Source organism: Myotis nattereri (assembly GCF_964212035.1).
Source record: "Myotis nattereri genome assembly, chromosome: X".
Classification (NCBI taxonomy): domain Eukaryota; kingdom Metazoa; phylum Chordata; class Mammalia; order Chiroptera; family Vespertilionidae; genus Myotis; species Myotis nattereri.
In genome coordinates, this window is record NC_138078.1 from 138,778,805 (window position 1) to 138,790,555 (window position 11,751).

Sequence of the window (11,751 nt, forward strand, 5' to 3'; positions counted from 1 at the left end):
TCTCCCAGTAAAATACAATGGTCAAAAGCAGACAAAACTAAGCAATATGTTGTTTAAACATAAATAGAGGAGTGATTTTTTTAATCAAGGGAATAATAAATAATAAGCGAAAAATACAATAGTGGTTAGTCCTGAGAGGGAAAGGAAAGGGATACTTGTTTTGAAAATAGAGTGGTAATTACATGGGTGTTCATTGAATTGCTATTCTTTTTATCTACACATACTTTATGCATATTTTCTATTTACACATTTTTACTTTTAAAAATATTTTAAAACTGAGCATTTGAAGAACAGGAACAACGAGCTGGAATTGATTCCATAATCACGATTCTATACAGACAAACAATGAAAGGATTCTACATACCTTCTCAAGCAACATCCCTTGCTAGGCAGTCTCTAAAATGCCCCCTAAACACCCTCACCTCCTCGTATTTATGTCTTTGTGTAATTCTCAGTCCTTGAGATTGGGCCAAACCTGGTGATTCATTTCCAATAATTAGAATATGACAAAAGTGAGGGGATGCCACTTCCAAGATTAGGTACAAAAAGCCTGTGGCTTCTGTCTTTCTAGCCCTCTCCTGACCTCTCACTCTCTTGCTTCTCAGATGGAAGTCAGCTGCCATGTTTTGAGCTACCCTATAGGGAGGCTCATGTGACAAAGAATTGAGGGCATCATCGGTGGCATCAGGTCAGCGGCCAGCAAGTGAAGAGCTGAGGCTCTCAGTCCAATGGCCTTGAAGGAATGAAAGACTGCCTACAATCATTAAGTGATCTGGGAAGTGGAACCTCTCCCAGACAAGCTTGAGATTACTGTAGCAGCAGCCAACACTTGATTGCAGGCTTATGAGAGATTCTGAGCCAAAGGACCCAGTCAAGCCAGCTTACATGACAGACCTGCACAAACTGAGATAATAAACATTTGCTGTTTTAAACCACTGAGTATGGGAGTAATTTTTATGCATCAATAGACACAAATATAAAGTCTGTTTCTAGGATTTATTTGAAGAACACATATATTTCTACAAAGATGTACATTCAGATATATTGATCATATTTATAATGGTGATAAAACTAAAGTAACCTAAAAATTCAATAGTAACAGAATGGTTAAATAAATTATGATACTTTAATGTAATATTAGGCAACTATTTAAAATGACAATATACCACAGACATTAACAGGATAATAAGAAACTATAAACCACACACTATGCCCATAAATTGCACAGTTTACATGTAGTCATATTTCTTGAAAGACACAAATTAACTTAACATTTATTAAAAATAAATAGATAACTGGAAGTCCTATATCTACTAAATTAATTGAATAGAATTCTGAATTAAAAATTGTCCCACAAATTAAAGCCGCATTAATTCATTTTTTATTTCTATCAAACTTTTAAGGAATATGTAATACCAATGCTATAAAAACTCCTCCAGAAAATATAAGATGAGAGACATTTCTTAAATTATTGTATGATGCCAGCATTACCCTGACACCAAATCCAGACAAAATGGTATTAGAAAAACCCCAAACTAAACAAAACCCAAGATCCCTCATGAACACAGTGTGAAAATCTTTAACAAAATATTAACAAATTGATCATGTAATGTATTAAAAAACTAAGTGATGTTTATTCTGGCAATGCAAAGTTGGTTCAACATTAAAAAATAAATCAATGTAATCCGTCACATTAACAGTCTAAAGAAGCAAAACCACATGATCACATATCCATTTATAATAAAGCTCTGAGCAAACTAGGAATAAAAGGAAGCTTTCTCTTCTTGAAAAAGGACATTTATAACAACAACAACAACAAAACACTCCTAACATAATGGATGGTGAGAGAATGAATGTTTCCCTCTAAGATTGGGATCATAGCAAGGATGTTTACTGTCATCACTCCTATTAGACATCATACCCAAGGTCTTAGTCAATGCACTAATGCAAGGAAAAGATATGGACGCTATCAGAATGGAAAGGAAATAGAATGGAATTGGGGGGGAAAGCTGTCCATATTCACAGGCAACATGAATATCTTTGTAGAAAATACCAAGGAATTTACAGAAAAGCTACTAGAACAGGATACAAGACCAATATTTTATTTATTGTCTATTTGTCCCACTGGAGTATGAGCTCTATAAAAAAGAACATCAGTCTGTTTTGTTCACTACTGTTTCCCAGGGACCAAGAACAATGTATGACACCTAGTAGGTGCTCAATAAATATTTCTTGAATAAATGGTTGAATATATGTTTCAGTGTGATTCCTCTAGAATTTGTCACCTCCTCAAAATGTGCATGATCTTGAGGAATTTACAATTCAACTATAGGGACAGAATCCAAAAGTGAAACAACTTCTACCTGAGTCATCACAGGCAGCACTGGAACAGAATGGTCAGTATGGAGTTACGAAGCGAAGGGACTTGGGACTTGCAAAGTGACTTGTGAGGATAGCCTTTGAGTGGTTCGGGTTTAAGGGGTTCAGAAGGACTCTCACAAGAAACCTTGCCCTCAGACTACACCATAATGGTAGAGCTCTTTTTGGAATCATTCCCCTAGGAAATCCAGAAAAGACTCTCTCTGAATGTCCCACATAAAACGCTTCTGTACCTCATACATCATTAAAAATTCAGGGCACTGCCAGTCTGTTCCATCAGGCTTCTCAAGTAAAAGGAAACCCAATTTAAGAAAAAAATGATGCAGATCCATGGGGTGGCAACACAGAGCCAATCTTTTGTCTCCAGGAAGACCTTTGGCTTCCCCAACTGCCTCTGTGTCAATTTGAAGGATCACATTTGCTCCACAGAGGCCCAGCAACTGCCAGACTTAGCCAAAAGTGTTAACCCTGCTGTGCTGGCCAAGGCCCTGGGTCCCTGCCAGCTTTTGCACCTTCTTTAACTCACCAGCAAACAGCTTCTCACCCTCAAGGCCACACCTGATCTGTAAGCGTTTTCTTTCGAAGGATCTCCTCCTGTCCTTGAAGGATGCCCCTGAGCACAAGCAACCTTGGGTTGCTTTTCTTGCTTTCTCCCTTTCTGACTACACACGCTTATTTCCAGCTCCTGACCACATAGCTTTCTTACCTCCAGCCACTCCTGCATCTAATTTGGGTCCTACTGTCTTGCCTAGGTGGTAGCAAAAGCTGATTTCTCCCCCCACTCTGTCATTGCTTTGCTTGGCCCACTGTCAATCAGACAGGTAGCAAAGCTCTGGTTGGTTCCTACTATGTACCAGGCCTTGGGCCAGGGAAGGCACTCCCCTCTTTTTACCCTCTCACTAGTACCTCAGCTTCACGATCTGGGAAATGAAAGGGTTGAATTCTGTGATCTTGAAAGTTCCTTCCAGCTGCCACAGTCTAGGAGAGTATTTGAATGCCTTCCTTTTGAAGCTCTGAGTTCTGTAGTAAAATGATTACCATAAAAATGTTTCCAGGTTGGTCACTGGCTTCTGTCAGGGACTCTCTGTTTGACAACTGTTGTGTAGACTTAAGTGATATTTACACGCAAAAAATATTTTACTAGGGGACGCCATCATTTCCCTAGTGTTAGGGTCCAAAGATAACACCCCATTACAGGCCTTCCCTGTTATACGAAGAAAGAAGGATTCATTCACTCATTCAGTTAAGCCCAACTGTGTACACAAATCTGTACTAGGTATTATAAAAAAATATGCCTGATCTCACCATGGCTCAGAGAACACAAATCATCTGATTTGGGAAGGAAGGGACTAGTCATCGGAGGCCAACCCACTCTCCACATTAACCTTCAACCCAGGGGGTGAGCCCACCCAGCTCCAGCAGCACTGATAGTCTAACAGCCACTTAGAATAGGAGAAAGCAAACTCCCCATAGCTTCTGCCCTTGGATGCTAGTTCTTCAGCATCCTTTGCTTGATACTCACTACTAATTAAATCTCCCCTCCAAACATATAAAGATATAGCTCTTCTCATTCTTTCCTTCCTCAGGCTACATAGCCTGTTACTGCAGCCATTCCTCAGGTGACACCTGTGTGCAGGGTTTGCACCATACTCTCTCTGTTCCCATTTATTTGAAGCAGCGTTCTGTGTTTCATCCTGGAAATGTTTATCTTGCAGCAGATCACAAAGATGCCAGTGGAACAAAGACCACCACACGGGTTGCATTGGGATTGTAAAGTGGAAAGAGATGTCTTTGCTCTTAGAAAAGAATTTATGAACTCAGAAAGAGACAGTTCTCCAACTACTATCATTTTTTAAAAACTTATCCCAGAAAGGCCATTAGAAATTCCTCTAGTTCCACCCATATCTTGTTCTGATATTGAAAGATGGAGAAGTGAAGATTCTTGATCAAGAGCACACATGAGTCTTGGACAGAGTCACACTTGGTCCCCAGATCTTTTTATCCCCAGCTCAGTTTTCTCCCCGTGCCACATCATGACTTCACAGTTTATCAAGTGATTACTATACCCACCTGGTCATCAGATCCTCATAACAAACCATTTCCAGTTAAACAAATGCCCACAAAGGGACACTGACCTGTGGTCACCAACAAGTGCTGGCAAGTATTCAGAACAGGAGAAGGGATAGTTACACTGATCTCTGCCATTGACAGTCTACTTATAGAGGCTAGAAGAAAAACAAGGTGGCTGTCTTAGAGACACTGAGTTTCTTGTTTCTGGAAGAATAGATGCTAGATGAGCACTTGGCAGTTCTGCGATGATGTGAGTCTCCACTGCCCCACTCATTTCCAGGGCAACATTTGCTCTAACTTGTCTGATGGGGCTCATGGCCTTTTTGACAGTAGAGGTATGGAATGATGGCCACCTTGACCAGGCCCTCAGATATGTGGAAAACAAGATGCCAGTGACATGTGATGCTCCCATGGTAAAGTGGGTGGCAGGTGGCTGCCATGGTACCTTCTTGCCATAGGACTTTCCAGTACTGAACTTTCAGTTACTATTCTCATGCAGTCACATCTCAGCCTGTCCTGGAATCAGAGGACTGAGCACATAACTTTGTCAAATCACAATTTCTAAAGAACATCTATTTCATGGCACAAATTTTGGCCTTCTTGTTTGACAAAGGCCCTGGACAGCTCCAGGAAGCCTGCTCCTTTCTCACAGCCTCTTGCCTTCCTCAGACTTGGAGTACCAGCTTGTCCACCACAAGGGGGTGCTGGACATAGTTCTTTGAAAGAAGATCTAGATTCTCTTGGACTTTACACAATGGGGTGCTTAGAGCCTGAAGGGTGGAAGGCAAGATGAGGAGGAATGAAACTTGGCTCTTATGCATTTTAAGTGCACTAGGACAGCTCTGTACTGCCAAGATTCTTAGGGGAATCACTTTGGAAACATCTTCTAAATCCTTTTCTTCTGGCTTTAATCATCTCTCAGCACAGTTTAGGGTGCAGAGAAACAGAAGAGAGTGGGGTGAGGGGAGCCAAAGTGGCCCTAGCACAGCCGTGGGCAAACTATGGCCCGCGGGCCAGATCCGGCCCGTTTGTAATGAATAAAACTAAAAAAAAAAAAAAGACCGTACCCTTTTATGTAATGATGTTTACTTTGAATTTATATGAGTTCACACAAACACTCCATCCATGCTTTTGTTCCGGTCCTCCGGTCCAGTTTAAGAACCCATTGTGGCCCTCGAGTCAAAAAGTTTGCCCACCCCTGGCCTAGCAGGATTCTCAGTGCAACTCTGACTGAGGGCACATATTCAAGTCCCTGTGCTGTGGTAATAACAGAGATGCAAAAGCCCCCTTACATGTCTGCCTCTCCCAACAATTTATTTACCAACAATTTATTTACATTCACAGTGTACAATCTAGTGGGAGACACTAGAAGCCCAACCAACTAATTTTATTCAAATAATACAGTATTGGTAGTGCAGCTCAGGCTGGGGGTGACAGCTTCTGTAGGTTGGGAGCAGTTGGAGACTCAGATTTCACCCTGCGCTCAGACCTCAGGGGCCTTAGCCCACCCAAGCCTGGTCCCTGCCCCACCACACTTGCGTGGCTCACAGAAAGATCACCTGGAAACCTGACCTGGAGATCTCAGCGCCTAGCTGCAATCTCGGTGATGGGCAGTGCTTCTGAACCATGGGGTTTGGTGGAGCCCTGGTTTTACTTTCTGGGTGCTGGCACTCTCTTCTTCACTCAGTCAACTGGTTGCAAGTCACCTCTGCCCCCAGCCCTTGTTGAACACAGCGTGTGTATATCTTGGGGTATGATCCTAATCCCATCAGTTCTTGGGGTTTCCTTGCCCAGTACCCCTTCCCATAGCACAGCCTGAGATGGCAAGCCCATCTGAAAGCATTGGGGCCAGGATCCTTCACCTTGGGACCCTGCTGCATGTCACGGGCCATGGTTCTTCTGACAGTAACAAACCCTGTGATGTGCCAGGGGATTTGAGACCCTAGGCCAGGGGTGGGCAACCTTTTTGTGAGTGCGTGCCCAAACCAGCAAAATCTCTGACTCAATTCTTTTGCGTGCCAACCCTAATTTTTTGAGAACATGTTATGCCTACTTGATATCTCTTAAGGTGTATGTATGTGAAGAACCTTGAAGAAATAATAAAATTCATTCGAGCGACAAAAACACAGTATATAATGATGAAAAATACATTTATTTTTAAATGTATACATGAACACTGATAGTTCGACAGAAAACTTTATGACTCCGTTTGATATTATCAGTGGGACTTTTGCTGCCGAGAGAAACATAGAAATTTATTCCGCTTTCGTTAGTACTGGTGGGCAAAGCGAGAGAGAAGGTTTCATTTTTATAGAGTGAAATTTTGAATAAGTAAGTGAGGCAGTTGTCTTGTCAAGGAAAACCCCGTTGCGTCTGAGGCTGAAACCAAAACACTGGTCGGATCTAGGAAGGCAGGGAGAGTTAAGGCAGAGACATAGAAATTGCTCTTCCCCTCTCTCGTCAATCCATGTCTATGGTTTTTAAGATAACTTGTTATGTAAAATTATTTATTTATCTAAGATGCACCTACACTGAATTTATCTGAAAAATAAAAAAGTCGATATTAAGAAAAAAATTGTAAATGGAAGATTCCAAGAGAGGGTTTCACGTGCCAGCAAAAGTTACTGGCGTGTCATGTTTGGCACGCGTGCCAGGAGTTGCCCACCCCTGCCCTAGGCTGACCCTGCATCATGCTGGGCAGGGGTAGGGCCTGATTCACTGCTCCCCAGCACCTATTTTTGGTTTGCAAGAAGGTCCACGGGCCCTACTTAGTGCATTACAAGTCTTAACTCCTAGACCAGGTGGGTGAGAATAATCCTCAGTCATGGACCCCAAGCATTCCCTAACTCCATTAGCAAGTCCCCTCACTAGCTCTAAGATGCTAACTTAGCTCTCCTGCAGATGGAGCTGGGAAAAGTAGCCTGATATAAATTTTAGGGAAATGGTTGAGAGTCAGGAGATAAGGGGCCCTGTGAGGTCTTCACCCAACTTACAAACTTTCCTTAGCCTCAGTCTTTCTATCTGTGAAATGGTGATGGTAAATAAATTGTAGGGATTGTGAATAGTCTCTGTAAAAAGAAGAACCTGACACATGTTTTGGGGGTAATGGTGGTGGCCTGAGGCAATGAAGATGAGGTAATGGATTCAAGGAAAAATTCTCTCCTTGAGTAAAACTTGCATTTCATTGCCCAGGGGTCCTAACAAAAGAAGTTTTTGCTAAAATAACCCCCAACCAAAACTCCTTGGTTATTTTTTTTTCTAGAAATGGAACTAAGTTTGTTTTTTTTCACCAGGGGGCATATTTTATCCATATTTATTTTTAGAAGAAAAAAAACCCATCACACCCCTTTATAAAGAAGTCAGAGTTTCTGTCTTTCTTATTTTTTTAAGCGTGAGCTTTGTTGATTGCACAGTGAAGCTTATTTCTATTTTCCTCATGGCTTAGCTTTTAGTACACAAGGTTGTGCATGCATCAGTTTCAGAAAGTACCAGTTGGTGTTTTAAGCATGGCCGTTTTCACCCTACCCCACCTGCTGGGGGGAGGGGTGTCATGGTTTTAGGAATCAGTAAAGCAAATTGGGGGTGTTGCCAAACTGATTTTGGGTGCACACTTTCCATATCATTGGGTTATGGAACTGAGATTTAAAACACTATAGTGCAGAAAACACTAGACTGAGAGTTTGGAACTCTAAATTTTCTAATCCCTTTGCTGATCCAGTGAATTTTGGAAAGTTATTTCCCATCCTTTGATTTTCGTTTTCTCAACTAAAATGAAAGGGCCAGACTGAGGCTCTTTCCATCTGAGAATCATTTTCTGATTCTCAAAGGAATAAGGGAGGCACAACTTACAGTTGCCTGACATGCCATTTCATTCCCATGGCAACGGCTCTGTTTGGGCTTCACTGCCATTTAGTTATTTAGCAGCTGCTGCAGGTAGGAGGTTTCAGGACTTTGTTGAGGGGCCAAAGTGCTGGCTAGTTTCTTTCTTTCTTTTACAGCTTCTTAGTTTATCTTAAATGTTTGATTTCCACCTCATTGAGCTCATAGTGAGTGTGGGTAGAGTGTAGAAGTCTGGAAGAAAAAAGAGGTATGAGAGTTTTCGTTTATTCAAATAAAACAATTAGTATATAAATTAGATTAGTTAGGCATTTTGTCCCACGTCAAATCTCATTTATGACTGGTTCTAATGTGAAAATGTAAAAGTGCTGACCAGGGAGGCAGATGAGCTAGGCCCCACTAGGTAAATGTATGGCTTCTGAAAAATTCTTTCTCTTTCCAGGACACAGTTTCCTAAATTGTGTCCCACCCCCAATTCCTATGTTAGACTCCTAACCCCAGTACTTCAGAATGTGACCTTATTTAGATTTAACTATTAAAATGAGGGCATGCTGGAGTAGGATAGGCTCCCAATCCAATATGACTGGTGTCTTATAAAATGAAGAAATTTGGACACAGATACAGACACAGGGAGAATGCCCTGGAATGATAAATGCAGAGATCAGGGGGATGCCTCTACAAAACAGGGTTCACCAAAGATTTCAAATAAACCACTAGAAGCTAGGTGAAAGGCACTGAATAGATTTTCCCTCACCATCCTCAGAAGGAACCAACTCTGCCAACCCCTTGATTTTGGACTTGTAGCCTCCAGAATTGTGTGACAATACATTTCTGTTGCTTAAGCCACTCATTTTATGGTAATTCGTTAAGGCAGACCTAGCAAGCTAATACAACTACATCAGTGGTTTCTAATCTTTTTTCTACAAATAACCCTTTTGCTCTTTGCCCCCTTGTGCATCCAATTCATTAATTTAACAAATATATATCAGGCCTTTATTCTAAGCATTGGAGATACACAAAGCAAAGACCCCTCCTCTTGTGTTCATTCTGTTTTAAAATATTTAATCAGCCAAGTATACAATAGTTTATTTTGGTTTAGTAAAAATATGTGTATTTTCTCATGCAGTAACCAGGATTACCTCATCAATGTGATGTAATTAGTGCCAGACATCAAAGAAAGACGATGTTTTAAGTAGCTGTTGATTCCTTATAACAAATAAATACATACAATAAATACATTTGGCCGAAACCGGTTTGGCTCAGTGGATAGAGCGTCGGCCTGCGGACTGAAAGGTCCCAGGTTCGATTCCGGTCAAGGGCATGTACCTGGGTTGCGGGCATATCCCCATAGGAGATGTGCAGGAGGCAGCTGATCGATGTTTCTCTCTCATCGATGTTTCTAACTCTCTATCTCTCTCCCTTCCTCTCTGTAAAAATAATCAATAAAATATATTTTAAAAAAAATACATTTGGCCGAAACCGGTTTGGCTCAGTGGATAGAGCGTCGGCCTGCGGACTGAGAGGTCCCAGGTTCGATTCCGGTCAAGGGCATGTAACTGGGTTGCGGGCACATCCCCAGTAGGAGATGTGCAAGAGGCAGCTGATCCATGTTTCTCTCTCATCGATGTTTCTAACTCTCTATCTCTCTCCCTTTCTCTCTGTAAAAAATCAATAAAATATATTTTTAAAAAAATACATTTGTTGGTGTTTTGTTTTAAACATTGAAAATTGTTCTCAGAACTCCCATTACTATATGTATGGAACCTAGGGGTTCAAGGAACTCATTACTGGGTAATTAGCTAGAGCAGGGGCCAGCAAACTTTTCCTGTCAAGAGCCAGATAGTGAACATTTTAGGCTTTGCGGATGGTAAGAGTCTCTGTTACAACTACTCAACGCTGTCGCTGTAGACAGTGATGGCGAACCTTTTGAGCTCGGCGTGTCAGCATTTTGAAAAACCCTAACTTAACTCTGGTGCCATGTCACATATAGAAATTTTTTGATATTTGCAACCATAATAAAACAAAGATTTATATATATTTTTAAATATATTTTATTGATTTTTTACAGAGAGGAAGGGAGAGAGATAGTTAGAAACATCGATGAGAGAGAAACATTGATCAGCCGCCTCCTGCACATCTCCTACTGGGGATGTGCCTGCAACCCAGGTACATGCCCTTGACCAGAATGGAACCTGGGACCTTTCAGTCTGCAGGCCGACGCTCTATCCACTGAGCCAAACCGGTTTCGGCAAGATTTATATTTTTGATATTTATTTTATATATTTAAATGCCATTTAACAAAGAAAAATCAACCAAAAAAATGAGTTCGTGTGTCACCTCTGACACGTATGTCATAGGTTCGCCATCACTGCAGTGTAGTGGTATGAAAGCAGCCATAGACAATACAAATGAATGAGCATGCTAAGTGTCAATAAAATTTTATTTATGGACAGTGAAATTTGAATTTCATCTAATTTTGACATGTGGCAATATATTATTTTTCTTTTCATTAAAGATAATTTAAAATGGAAAAAGCATTCTTAATTCATGGGTTGCAGAAAAACAGGTGGTAGGCAGGCTGGCTGTACATATTTGGCCAACTGGCCAGAGATTTGCAAACCCCAGAGCTAGAGTCTAATTCTGCCCTAGTTCTGGTATTAGCTGGTTCTTATCTCCCTACGGGTCTGCATGAGGCCCAGAGAGGGATTATTATGTTTGAACTCAAAGACCGGCTTCCTGCTGCACAGTCCATGGTCCTTAACAAAGCTCTAAGCTGCTGGTTTAGTCATTATTTCAAATGTGGTGTTTGTGTCCATGTGGTGCAGAAAATAGATATGTGGTCAGCGGCCCTTTCCAGGAGTTGACCATGTAAGGGCTGTCCTCTTATTAGCAGCCAGTGGCAACCTAAGTTTGTCAAGCCTGGCCCCAGGCTTACTCACCCGTTTCGTTTATACATTCTCGGGTTGCGCAGGCCCGCCCTCCGGGGAGGCCCATCTGTCCCTTACTATTTGAGTCCCTGTTGTCTCATTGGCGGCTTTCGAAGCAGCTGCAAAATATGTTTTTAACTTTAAGTGGAATTTGGGGTCATCGGCGTGGAGCCTGGAAGTTACTCTCAGCAAGGGCTCTTTCAGCTCCGACATTCTATAGCTTTACGGGCTCTGGTGAGTGTTAACTAACTCCTCCCAGCTTCCCAAGGCTGGACTTTCACTGCGGGTAATAATTAATGAGGCATTTGCTCAAGGGCTGGGGAATAATGTGCACTGCTTTTTTTCTGTTGTTGTCATCGGAATCTGCTTGGTTGCCTAGCACCGCACTGGTCTGCCTGGTCGTCCCTCCTCTCAGCTCAGCTGCTCCTATCGCTTCGCAACCGCAGCTTTACGACAGGGGCTCGGACCGGGACCCGGACGGGAGGTGTTCGCTGGCGCTCAGGGGGCTGCGGCAAAAGCGCCGCTAGCCCACAGAACC